Here is a 14380-nt window from a genome sequence, read left to right as displayed (position 1 = left end):
CTATTTTTCTATTAACCTCTGGGCAATTTCAAAGATGCATAAACTTTATTCTATAGCCCCTTCATCTCTTAGGGTTCAACTTTGATTTTCTCTAACCCAAGTTTCCTCAGCAAGCCAGACCTAAATTACTAAAAAAGGCACTCATAACCACAGGAATCTTTCCCTAGAGCAAATAAAATTTGTTGTGCAAATTTGTTTTATAATCACATGCTTTTGTAAAGCAAAGATTACCTGTATTATATTTTATTGTCCCTCATTGATGGGTCATTTTCTCATATTATTTTAATTATCACATAATCCATGTTTATTTCTTTAAAAATAAAAGTTACATAAAAACAAAAAAATTGAAACTTAATATTTTAGGACATATTAATATATCAATATATACTTATTTAAAACTCCCTTTCCAATAAGGCTCTACTTACTATATTTCCTGTTTTGTAATATATTCCCATTCTCACTAAATATAAAAATCTTTCCATATTATTGAGTCATCTATAACAGCATTTTAAAAAGCCACATGATATTCCACTCTATAAAGGCAGAATATATTTAACTAAGTATTTCGTACTTAGGATATTTGGTTTTTCTTTTTAATATCATAAACAGCTCTGTGATAAAAAAAAATACTTAAAGACATACACCATTGTGAACATGTCCAAATATTTTTTAGGATAAATATATAGACATGGAATTGTTGGATCGAATAGTACACAATATTTTCTGTATGCACAGCTAAGTTGCCACCAGCAGTGTCTGAAAGTAACTGTTCCCTTCACTCACATCCCACCTACTTGCTGTTATCATTTTTCTAATCCTTTTTTATCTCTTGATGTCTTAACACAAGACTACTCAGTAGTATAAAGCTCTGCAACAGTACAAAAAGCAAGCAAATTTAGAACAAAACATTACTGATGCATGTCTACAAATACTGTAAAACTCCTCCCAGACTCTAAACAATCAATTGAAACATCTGAGAAACCACTTCATTAAAAGATGAAGGGTTTTTTTTTATTCTGCCTGCACAGCTCAATAGTAAGACCTTAAAAATCTAGTGCAACTTCCTTCATTTAGGAGCAGCCCAAGCTTGGTTCTGGTTATAAATAAAAAGAAAGATTCCTAGACAAGAAGCATAGACCTAAGGAAGTTGTGGGAAGAAACTTATGTGAAAGGTTCTCCCATCAGAGTTGTACTAATTAAAACTCCATGATAACTCTCCCTTGTCACTTACTGACTGAATGTATTTGCCTTAGAAATGCATTCCGGTTCTAGTCTAATGGCCCACACTTCTAAATTACACTTTTAATTGAAAAACAACATGGAATTTTTTTTTTAAAACCATCTGTGCTTTCCTGAGAACATGTGACTGCTACTGATAAATCCACTACTTTGCACATCCCAATCTTCCTGGTTAGGGTTCCAAAGCTTAGAAAATAATGCTGTTTGACAAAAACAGTACGTGATCAGAAACACTTCGTTTAAACTTCAATGTTTGGTGTGTGAAGCTTCTTAACAAGTGTTTATTAAACCGCATAATTTCACAGCCTGGAGTGGTATATTGCAATGTTTTCCTGGGAGTTGATCACATTTGCATATCATTTTACACTTCCTATGAAATTAACATTGCCTTTTGTATCTTGAGCTCAGCTAATATAATTTGCCATTTTTACTTTTCAATGCTAGGAGTAATATAGACAGTGAACCCTCAAAGGGACTCCTGCAATGCCTACATAAGCTTTATTCTCTCATTGTTACATTTTTTCATATGAATGCATTAAATCAAGATTAATAAACCTTTGCAAAATCTACTGGTCTTGCAAAATGGCAAGATTCATAATGGGAAAGATTGCCCAGCAAATAAAGAAAAAGCGCTCCAAAAACAGGAGCCAAAGGCCAGGGTTCACAGAGCTCTTGCCACTTCCAACAGCATGCCAGAGGGCCTTCACCAAGGATGCCAAGATGCAACTGGTGATAATGTGACCTTCCCTCAAGAATACGTCTTTGTCAGATGTTAAAATCTGGCCATGACTCCAGGATATTTAAAATTCCAGCTGGGTCCTAGTTGGTTTAGCTCAGGGGATAGAGCTTCGGCCTGCAGACTAAAGGGCCCTGGGTTCAATTCCAGTCAAGGGCACATGCCCAGGTTGCAGGCTTGATCCTCAGTAGGGGGCATGGAGGAGGAAACCAATCAATGATTTTCTCTTATCACTGATGTTTCTATCTTTCTCTACCTCTCCCTTCCTCTCTGAAATCAATAAAATATATATTTAAGAAACAAAAATTAAAAATAAAAAAATAAAATTCCAGCTGGAACACATGGGGGTAGGGATGGAATAATACTCAGAGAACGAGGATGGTAGGGGCTGAAAAGAGGAACATCCCTAGAGGAATAGCTGAGAAGCTCCAAAATGGAAATCAAATGCAGAAAGGGGAAATCTCTGGAAATACCACTTAGACCAAGATGCCTTCCCCACTTATCTGCCCTGTAGGGGAGGAAAAATAATTTTACCTTGACCCTTCTGAGCTCCTGGCTGAGACACTCCTGTAGTTAAAGGAGATTAGAGGGAGGAAAAAGTGTTATGTTATGTACATATCTATGGGAACTCCACAAATGCATAAGCCTTAAAAGGCAGCAATTGGATTGAGATTTATGTACCAGCCTGAGCTATGAAAAGGTCTTGGGTTTCAAAGTGGCAAAAGCCATTCAGAGGAAGGTGAGAAGAGATGCTTGGAAAGTAAAGATTGCCCTCTGGTACTGGCTGTCTTCCTGGTACTGTTCGCCTTTCCAACAAAAATTTCCTTTACAAACGTGCATTTCCCTTACAAACGTAGATTTTCTCTGCAAAAATATAGATCTACGAAAGTAGATTTCCCTTCTCACTCTGTTTTCAGAGCTTTTCCTGTGTTGCAGTTACTTAAACATAATCAGCTCAAAATAATCCTTATGCCAAAAAGGCCTATTTTAAGATGGCCCACTCATTCTGTTCCCCTTCACACCCAGGAGCCTGTCTGCCTAACTGGCAATCTGGGCAAGGCCTGGATACCTAAATGGCAATCCAGAGGAAAAGCTGGGGGCAAGACACCGGGTCACTGGGATAATCACCCCATGCCCTGTCACAGAGCACACAGGGCGCTCTCTACCACGCCTTGTACAGCTCTCATTGACTCTCCTACTTCAGCTTCATTTCCAACTTGGTTAAAAGTCGGGGAAATGGGGTCCAGGGCCAGGATTAGGGTGATGAGAGTGAGGCACTAGCCCCGTAGCAAAATTTAAGGTTTGTGAAGAAAAAAAACCTTAGTAATCAAGATAATACTCCAGTCAATATTGTTAAAAATCAAAAATAATGTAAAAAAATCCATGGTGAACAGAATATCAAAATTTTGAATAAAGAGTAATGCCATGCCAAACCACATTTGAGCCTGCATTGATTGCTACACTCCTATCTACATGTTTTTACCCATTTTTTAAAAGGTTAATTTTTTTGGAGGACATTAAAATAGATGAAAAACTATTGGAAAATTGAAAAACAGGTGTATTAAAATTCACAACATTATTTTAAGTACAGTATAAATATTTTATTTGTACTAAAATAACTTTTTATTATAATTTCAATTGCCCAGCTTTGATGGGTATTAAGTCATTAATATTTTCAACATTTACTTCTTTGTAATCTTGCTTTTAATGGGACAATTGGCATGTTCAACATTCTCTCATCAGTAAGTGACAATCATAAACAAAATCATAAATAATTTTAACTTAATTTACTTAACTTACTTTACAGCACTAATCTTTTATTTAAAATTTTAATATCTTGTTCACTTTTTAAATTTAATTTAATTTTTAAAATTTACTTATTTTTAGAGACAAAGAAAGATCAATTTGTTGTTCCACTTATTTATGTATTCATTGATTGATTATTGTGCGTGCCCTGACCAGGAATCAAATGCCCAGACTTAGATGACATCTAACCAACTAAGCTACCTGGCTAGGGCCAATTTATTTCACTTAAAAAAAAAACTGAATTAAAATATGTTTTCTTGATTACTGAGTATTTTGTCACTTTCAAATTGTGTTTACTTGTTCCATCCTAGTCAGAGTTGAAACTTTAGCCATGTCAGACACATAAAATAAAAATAAAAATGACCCTAAATATAGAAAGGAACACAAGGCATGTTAAGTGAAAAAATATGTTGCAGAATAACATATACAATTAGGCTCATTTGTGCTTAAACTTTAAAAAAAAATAAGTACAGTCATTCTACATCAAATATACATGGACGGTAAATGGAAAAGAATACCGTCACTGAGACAAGAGGTTCTCAATCATGATGCTGCAAAATAATGCACTGGGTATCCAAGTAAAAGGTCACTAATCACAACTAAAGTATCACTCATGGCTAATGTTTGATATCTTTATCCCTCCAATAACCTGATTCTCACTCATTTGTGTTAGGTACTTTTTTTTTTAATTTGAGAGAGAGAAACATTGATTTGTTGTTCCACCTATTTATGCATTCACTGGCTGATTCTTCTATGTGCCCTGTTACCATCCTTAGCTAGTTATTGAAAGGAAGAGAGCGAAGGGGAGTCAGAAATTGTTGAGCATATTCAGCTGGGAAGTAGAGGCCTGTTTGCATTACCAGGAAGCTATAGCTTCACACCCCAAGAAATTAATTGCAGGATTATCCTTCCAAAGGAATTAACACCGCCCTTCCCCTACTCTGGTTCCAGATTGTGTGTGTGTGTGGTGGTGGTGGTGGTGGGGGGGGGGGGGGGCGAGGTATTTCTCCATGGAGTCTTGTCAGTCCAATCTGGGAAGAAAATCATTGGCTAGTGGGAGGACCCCAATGCAAGCCTGGGCAAGTTTTTAAAACTGATTAGTTATCTTTAATAAGCTTCTGGTTCCTCCCAGGCCTGAGAATACATAATCCCAGGTGAACAAAGAAGCCTTCATTTTTTCTCTCTGTTGCTTGGGACCATACTTGCCCCATTTGTTCATGTTCTCTGCCACCCAGGAGCACAGGGCCATGGGGGTGTGGTGGCGACTGGGGCCTGAAGACCACATGGGCCCCCCAGGACTGTGAAGCAGAAACTCGGGGCACTGGTTTCTATTCGGCCCTGCTGAAGACATGGCTGGACTGTTTCCCTGGGGAACGGGAGGAAATGGGGCATTAGAAGCCCAAGGGCACGGACAGCCATCAACAATAAAGCACCTAGCCACATCACAATCTCCCGTGCATGGATCCTTGAAATGTTTCTCTCCAACCCCGTTTCCCACCCACAACCCCCTTTCCCGGGATCAAACCCACAATCTTGGCATATGGGGACAACTCTCTAATCAATTGAACTATCTGGCCAGGGACTCGGTATATTTTTTTTTAATTTGAGAGAAAGTGGTGGAGTCATAGCATGTATACTGGAATTATTAGTAACTATTATAGGTTCAAGGGAACTCCTGGCATATCAACCATGGTGATGAAAAAATAAACTAAGAACCACTTATCTAGGCAATAATGAATTACACAAGCTAGGGATATGCAATAAGCACTTTTCCTTGTTTTGGGGTTCCTTGATACTTGCTCAATATCCCTCTCTTTTCAATAACAGCAATTTTTTGTTTGCTCTTTTAGCCAAGCTTATGGAGGTATAACTTTAAAACAGTAAAATTTGCCTTTTTTAGTACACATTTCTATGAATTTTGAAAAACCCATATAGTCATATAACCAACACCACAACGAAGATATTGAACATTTCCATCACCCCAAAATGTTTCCTTGTACATTGCTATAGCCAAGCTTTTACCTTATTCTCACTGATTTGTTTTGTGTCCCTAAAATTTTGCTTTTCTAAAACTATCATATAAATGAAATTACAAGCCTTTTGTGTCTGGCTTCTTTCATTTACTGTAAAGTATTTGGAATTCATCTATTTGTTGCATGTATCAATCATTTATTCCTTTTTATTGCTGGGTATCATTCTATTGAATGGGTTACCAGGAGTTATTTATCCATGAAATAGGATTTTGATTTGGCAAATCAACCATTCTCTGGTCATGTGATTTGTAAAAGGCTGGGCCAAACACTACTTACTTCCAGGGTATCCATACCAAGACCTGGTCAACCAGTATATTCCAGCACCAACCACAGGGATGCGTTGAGAGGCAGACACATGGCCCAATTCGACTTAATGATATTCAATGCAAGACAACTGAAGGAGCTGTTGGTAACAAGCTACTGAGCTGGTACAATGTGAAAAGAGAAGATGAGCTGGTATTTCTGCCACTACAAGGGAGTTCCTAGCTTGAGGATAATGCCAAAGGGAAGCAAAGTACAACCAAATGGATGAGACAAATTTCTAGCATGGTTTGAGGATGGCGATCCAGTCATATCTAAGGATCTACTCCTAGGCTGGTCAGTTTTATGAGCCAATAAAGTGTCTTCTAGCTTAAGTCGATTTAAGTTCTATGCCTCACTCCTAAAACTAAAATCTCTTAACTCTACAGCTTAGAAATAAATTTTCATATTCCATACACCAGGAAGCTTACAAGAGTATTTTGGAAATAAGATATGATAAGTGGATTTCACATCAGATATCCCAGCTTCCCAGTTCTTCACTTTGTAAGTACATGGTCTCAAGGATTCTCTTTACTCCTCCCTGCTAGCCTTTGTTTCCTCATTTCCAAAACAGAAAATCATTTCTTACTCATTCCACATTATTCTTTTGAATATAAAAAATGATTATTGGTTAAAATGCAAAATAAAATAAAAGTTATTATATAAGTATTATACACAAAAAATAAATTGTACACACAAATGAAGTATAGTCATGTGGTACAAAACGACGTTTCAGTCAACCACAGACCACATATGCATCAATGATCCCACAAGATTATAATAGAGCGAAAAATTCCTATCACCTAGTGAAGTTGTGAGCATCATAAAGTTGTAGCGCAATGTACTACTCATGTGTTTATGGTGATGCTGAAGTAAACAAACTTACCGTGCTGCCAGTCATATAAAAAAATACAGCATAAGACATGCCCACCCCTGTTCACCCCTGTTCAAAAGTGTAGCCTTCCCCTCATGGCACAAGGAACCGATAGTCCCTTGTTCCTAACAACTTGACCTAGAAACCAGGGTTGCTTGCTTGTTCTTTCATTTCTTGTTTTCTAACTCTGGTGCTCATCAGATTCTCCAGAGAGAGCCCAATTGTTAAGCCACTCATTATTCCCATCTAGAACTTCTTTTACACAATCATTGTTTCAGTTATTCAATGATGTCTTCTCTTTGCAGAGCCCTGGTTGGGTTCCAAAACCCAACCTCCTTGCCTAAGAAACTAAGAGAGGTACGGATCTGGCTTCTCCATCTTCCCCCTTTCCTCCAGTCACCAGCTTCTGTGGGAATTAATCCTTTGAGTACTGGTAGACCTTGAGATTCAATAGGATTAGCTTTAAAATCAAGGGCAATGATTAAGATAAAAAAATGAAACAAGTATTAGAAAGAAACATGGGTGAATTCCTTTACAACCTGGATATGAGGAAACCTTCCTAATCATGACTCAAACCCAAATGTTTAAAAAAAAGGAAAAGACTGAAAAAATTTGATTACATACAATACTTAAACATGCTTTTGACAGAAAGTAATACTATAGCATGCTAAAAAATAATATGCATGCTAGAAAAACACATTTACACATACAGGGTATCCATACCAAGACGTGACCTACCAGTATATTCCAGCACTAACCACAGGAATGCATTGAGAGGCAGGCACATGACCCAATTTGATCTAATGATATTCAATGAAAGACAACAGAAAGAACTGTTGGTAACAAGCCACTGAGCTGATATAATGAAAAGAGAAGTTGAGCTGGTATTTCTGCCACTATAAGGGAGTTCCTAGCTTCAGGGTAATGCCAAAGGAAAGCAAAGCACAACCAAGTGGATGAGACAAATCGTAACATGGCTTGAGAATGGGGATCCAGCCAAATCTATAGCAAAAATTAGGCACCAATAACCCTAATATTTATATAAATAAATGTTTTTTTTAATTCTTAAAAGTCGAAGGAAAAATGGATTTAAAAACTTAGTTTTTAGTCTGAGCAAAATAAAGGAATAGGTAGGTCACAGAAAAGGATACAGAAATGGCCTTTATATATAAAATTATACTTACCTTAAGTTACAATAAGAGAAAAGCACATGAAAACTATAGTGGAAATTATAGCAACTGTAGTACACTGATATAAGAGCTTAACAGTAGGAGACCATTGGGAGTGGAGGGCATGAGTACACTGTACTAACTTCTGTAAATCTAAAAGTATCCTAAAATAAATTTTTTATTTAAAAGCAACAACACTGAGCCCTGGCTGGTGTGGCTCAGCTGGTTGGAGCATTATCCAGTGCACAAGGGTCTCAGGTTTGATTTCTGGTTGCAGCACATTCCCAGGTGGCAGTTCTGATCCCAGTTGGGGTATGTACAGGAGGCAACCGGCTGATGTTTCTCTCTCTCTTCTCCCTTTCCCTTTCCCTTCCTCTCTCTCTCAAATCAATGAGAACATATTCTCAGGTGACAATTATTTTTAAAAAGTAAAAACAACTACACCGAGATACTACTTCTTGCCTACTAGATTGGCAAAAGTTCCAAAGCTTGGCAATATATACTCTATTGACAAGGGGTGTGGAGAAACAGTCCTTCTTATACATTGCTAGTGTGAGCATAAAACAGTATGGCCTGTATGCAGGCAAATCCAGTGTTAGTTAGGAAAATGATGTATCTACTAATTAACCTTTATATCGATCCACCTGCCTATCCATTTGTTTACACATAGCAATGTCAGTGATAGCAATTCACCCTTAACATACCTTCAAACATACAGAAAAAGAAAAAAAAAACCCACATGGACACAGAGCTACTCATTGTGGCATTATTTCTAGTAACAAAATACTAGGAACAACAAAAACCATCTGTAGGAAAAGCCCCTGGTATATCAATAAAGGAATACTAATTAGCTGAAATAGGAAGTAGGAGGATCTTATAAAACGATATGAAATAACTTCCAGGATAAAAAAAAAAAAAGGTGAGAAAGAGTCTGTGTAGTATGCTAACTTATGCATAAGAAAGAATACAAGGTAAGCATATGTACATATGGGTGTATTGGCTAGTTTTTGTGCTAAACGTGTGAAGGATAAACCAGAAATTACTGCAAATGTTTACTACAGAGGGTGAGTGATAATGGGTGGAAGGATAGGATGGAGTGGGACCCACTTGAACAACTTTTTTTTTTTTCATATATTTTATTGATTTTTCACAGAGAGGAAGGGAGAGAGATAGAGAGTTAGAAACATTGATGAGAGAGAAACATCGATCAGCTGCCTCCTGCACATCTCCTCCTGGGGATGTGCCCGCAACCCAGGTACATGCCCCTGACCGGAATCGAACCTGGGACCTTTCAGTCCGCAGGCCGACGCTCTATCCACTGAGCCAAACCGGTTTCGGCCACTTGAACAACTTTTGATTGAATTTTGACTTTTGAACCATGTAAAGTTTTACATATTCAAAACAGAAAATAGAAAAATATTTTTAAAACAAAATTTAAGCATGCATGCAAACAGGGAAATCAATGAAATGAAGGATATTATGCATGCAAACAGGGAAATCAATGAAATGAAGGATATGTCATATTGATAAAAATAACACAAAGAACCAAAAAATGTATGCAAATAACTTCTGAATCCATACTCTGAATATATGTCCATAGTGGAATATTAGCACAGAGAGAAATGCAAATAAATCTTGAACTTTACTTACGGGTTGTTGGGAGTATTGATACAGTAATCTGAAACTATTTTTCTAGGTGTTACAGGAGAGAGCATATGAATCAACACATTAGGTCCTTACTGTGGGATAAAGGAAGTACAAATACATAATGAGGGAAGGTGAAAGACTCCTATACTGTTGGATGTGAATTGTAGGTTATTACATATATGCTATGTACATATACATACGTACATATATCCTAGAAGCATTTTTATTCAAGTAACAATGAGCCCTCCTCGTAGCTAAATCTTTGTTTCTAAATTCCATTCCCCACTAACGTGAGGCAGAGTTCTCTGAAGAAATTGCTGTTTGTGATCAAGCATAGGAAAAAACAAGGTAAGCTTAAAAAATCTTACTTTGTTCAAGGCATACTCACAGACTGATGGAGACATGTCAAACAGAAATAGGAAATACCCTAAAGGGAATCCCACTGGCTAAACTGGAGACAATCTGAGCCATATTAAATAAAACGCTGTTTATATAGTTATATTTGTTTTGTGAAATTTCCTTGAGGTTTATACCTATGATTTGTGAATTTTTCTGTAGGCTCGCTATATACTTCAATACAAAGTATATACGTAGTGATGTTTTCGTATAAAAAGACTTGTTACAGGTTGATAAAGAAAAAAAGGGGGACATATGCAATACTTTCAACAATAAAGATTTTAAAAATAAATACAATAAATAAATAAGGAAAGATCTGTTATAAACGACAAAGGAAACCATTTTATTTTAGCTGAAAGAAGAAACATACTCTGGTAATAACCACACTGTTGTCTATGCCTATGAATTATGGTATTTTTTCTTAAACCCCTTCACCTTTTCTCCCAGTCCCCCCCAAAAACACTCCTCCCCTCTGGTAGTTGTCAGTCTGTTCTCTATCTATGAGTCTGTTTCCATTTTGTTTGTTAGTTTATTTTGTTCATTAGATTCTACATATGAGTGAAATCATATGGTACTTGTCTTTCTCTGACTCGCTTATTTCACTTAGTATATTGCTCTCCAGGCCCACCCACGCTGTCACAAAGGGTAAGAGTGCCTTCTTTTTCACAGCTGAGTAGTTTTCCATTGTGTAAATGTATCATGGCTTTTCCATCCACACATATACTGATGGACACTTGGGCTGCTTTCAAATCTTAGTTATTGTCAGTAACACTGCAATGAACATACCGGTGCAGATAATCTTTTGAATTAGTGTTTTGGGTTTCTTCGGAGATTATATATATATATATATGTATATATATATATATATGATTTCAGAGAGGAAGGGAGAGGGAGAGGGATAGAAACATCAGTGATTAGAGGGAATCAATGATCGTCTGCCTCTTGCACATCCTGCACTGGTGATGGAGCCTGCAACCCGGGCATCTGCCTGATCAGGAATTGTGACCTCCTGGTTCATAAGTCCACACTCAACCACTGAGCCACGCTGGCCAGGCTGGGTATATTCCCAGAAGTGGAATCACTGGATCTTAATGCAGTTCCATTTTTAATTTTTTGAGGTAACTCCATACTGCTTTCCACAGTGGCTGCACCAATCTGCATTCCCACCAACAGTGTATGAGGGTTCCCTTTTCTCCACATCCTCAGGAACACTTGTTTGATTTATTGATGATAGCCATTCTGACAGGTGTGAGGTAATATCTCATTGTGGTTTTGATTTGCATTTCTCTGATGATTAGTGACAGTGAGCATCTTTTATATGTCTATTGGCCATCAGTATGTCCTCTTTGGAGAAGTGTCTATTCAGATCCTTTGCCCCCTTTTTAACTGGATTGTTTGTTGTTGTTGTTTTGGTGTTGAGATTTATAAGTAAATTTTTGATATTAACCCCTTATTAGATGTATCATTGGTAAAATATGTTTTCCCACTCAGTGGATTGTCTTTTCATTTTGTTGATGGTTTCCTTTACCATGCAAAAACTTTTCAGCTTGACGTAGTCATATTTGTTTATTTTTCTTTTGTTTCCCTTACCAGAGGTGATAAATCAGAAAAAAATATTGTTACAAGAAATGTCAAAGATTTTACTGCCTGTGCTTTACTCCAGGATTTTTGTTTTCACATCTAATTTTAAAATCTTTAATTCATTTTGAGGTTATTCTGTGTATGACATAAGATGGTCTAGTTTCATTTTTTCACACATTATCTGCCCAATTGGTCCAACACCATTTATTGAATAGTCTACCTTTGTCCACTGTATTTGCCTCCTTTGTCAAATATTAATTGACCATAAGGTATGGATTTACTTCTGTTCTGTTGATCTCTTTGTCTGTTTTTATGCTAGTACCATGCTGTTTTGATTATTATGGCCTTGTAGTATAGCTTGATATCTGGTAGCATGATTCCTCCAACTCTGTTCTTCTTTCTCAACATTGCCAGGGCTATACGGGTCTTTTGTGGTTCCATATAAAAAATTTTGTAATATTTGTTCTATTTCTGTGAAACATGCCATTGGCATCTTGATAGGAATTGCATTGAATCTTCAGATTGCTTTGGGTAGTATGAACATTTTAACGATGTTAATTCTTCCTATCCATTAGCACAGTATACTAGTATGCTTCCACTCTTTGTATCTTCCTTCAATTTCTTCCTTCAGTGTCTTATAATTTTCTGAGTACAGGATTTTACATCCTTGGTTAAATGTATTCCTAGGTATTTCTGATGCAACTACAAATGGGATTTTTTTTTTTTTTAGTTTTCCTTTCTGATAGTTCATTATGGGTGTATAAAAATGCAACTGATTTCTGGATATTTATTGTATCCTGCTACTGTACTGAATTCATTTATCAGTTCTAGTAATTAAAAAATTAAAAACACAATGTATATAAATGGCCCTGGCCAGTGTGGCTCCGTTGGTTGAGTGCCATCCCATGCACCGAAAGGTCATGGGTTCGATTCCCAGCCAGGGCACATACCCAGGTTTTGGGTTCCATCTGGTTGAGGTGTGTATGGCAAGCAATTAATGGATGCTTCCCTCTCCCTCTCTCCATCTCCCTTCTTTTCTCTCTCAAATCAATAAAATATATTTTAAAAATAAGTAACTAAAATGTATTTATATAAATGAGAAAAAGAAAGCAAATGAACAGTTGTGGGAAAATGTTCATAACTGAATTTTTGAGAAGCTATGTATGTGTGTTCTCTTCTCTCTGCTGAAAGTTTCAATATTTTCAAAATAAAAAGTTGGGGAGAAATAATTGGGATAGCCTGTAAAAACAATAAATCAAGAAAAACTAGAATTTTTAAAATTTTCATCTGTGAGCCCTATTCAGAGGGATATTCAATAACTCTCAGTTAATCCTTGTAATTATATGTGATTAATGCTAATAATATATCCATTATACAGAAAGAAGTTTAGTCTTATAGAGGTCGAATAACTTGCTGAAGTTAGTAATCAGAGTATTACGATTTGACCCTAAGAAATTTAGATTCACAGTTCATTATCATAGCCACAAAATTTTCCTCCCTTCAAATAAATACTATATCAGATTACTGAGCATACTTGTCAAATAATATGAAATAATCTGATTAGTAGAGCAAACATATTAATCAGATCAGTTTAATGATTACATGCATATGATATCTCCTAATTGCCCAACACAGAATTCTGGAGGGTTCAATGGATTCTGATTAGTTCTCTTTCTTATGCTAGAAAGTAAAATCAGTTATGGGGTAGGAATGGGGTTTGATTTTATAAACATAGCATATAAAAATATATTTAGTTATGGGTATTATTTTTAAAGTAGAGAATACAGTGAAAGTTAAAGGATCAATATTTATATCTAGTAGGTTAAATAAATCAAAGAAAAAGGAACAAAAGTCCAGGTCTGTGCTTTGAGGTTTGGACTGTGTTAAAAATGCCATTATAAAGAGCTCCATTTCCTCAGTTGGTAGCTGCAAAAGACCCTGACACAGTAGAAATTACATCATTAGTCAATTAACCAGTTTTTCTCTCATGATGGTACAATGGGGTGCCCTTTTTAACTCAGCAGAGCAACCAGGTCACCAACAGTATCTAAAAAAGAGCAGTCACAGAATGAAAAAAAATAGACACAAAAAGCTATGTGTCTTCAGGAGAAACTGAAACAGACAAAGGCAGTTGTACTATAAAAGAAAGTGAGAAATGAAAAAAGGGAAATGTCACGAATCAAAGGTTGAAAGAGAAAATATCAGGCTTTAAAATAAAAAGATATATAAGACTTTTAAGAACGAAAAGGAACCAGCGAAGAGATAGAAATCATGCGTAGAGTGGAAACCTGAAAACACACGGCAACAAAGAGGAGCAGTAAGAGCAGAGCTGTTCACTGAACCACTCATTCACTTTCCTTCAGCACCTACAGTAGAAGGTACTTTGCAAAGCTTTAAAGGACTCACAAAGGAGAAAGTGGGGACCCTTACCCTCAAAGAGCCCAGCTGCTAAAGAGTGTCTCCTTGTAGCATGTTCCTATTTTTTAAAATATGTTTTTATTGATTTTTAGAGAGAGAGGGAGAAGGGAGAGGGATAGAGAGATAGAAATATTGATGAGAGAAAAACATCGTAGATTGGCTGCCTCCTACACGCCCCCTA

This window comes from Myotis nattereri, assembly GCF_964212035.1.
Source record: "Myotis nattereri genome assembly, chromosome: 14".
In the NCBI taxonomy this organism is placed as follows: domain Eukaryota; kingdom Metazoa; phylum Chordata; class Mammalia; order Chiroptera; family Vespertilionidae; genus Myotis; species Myotis nattereri.
The sequence above is the reverse complement of the archived record's forward strand: the minus strand, read 5'-3'. Positions refer to the sequence as shown.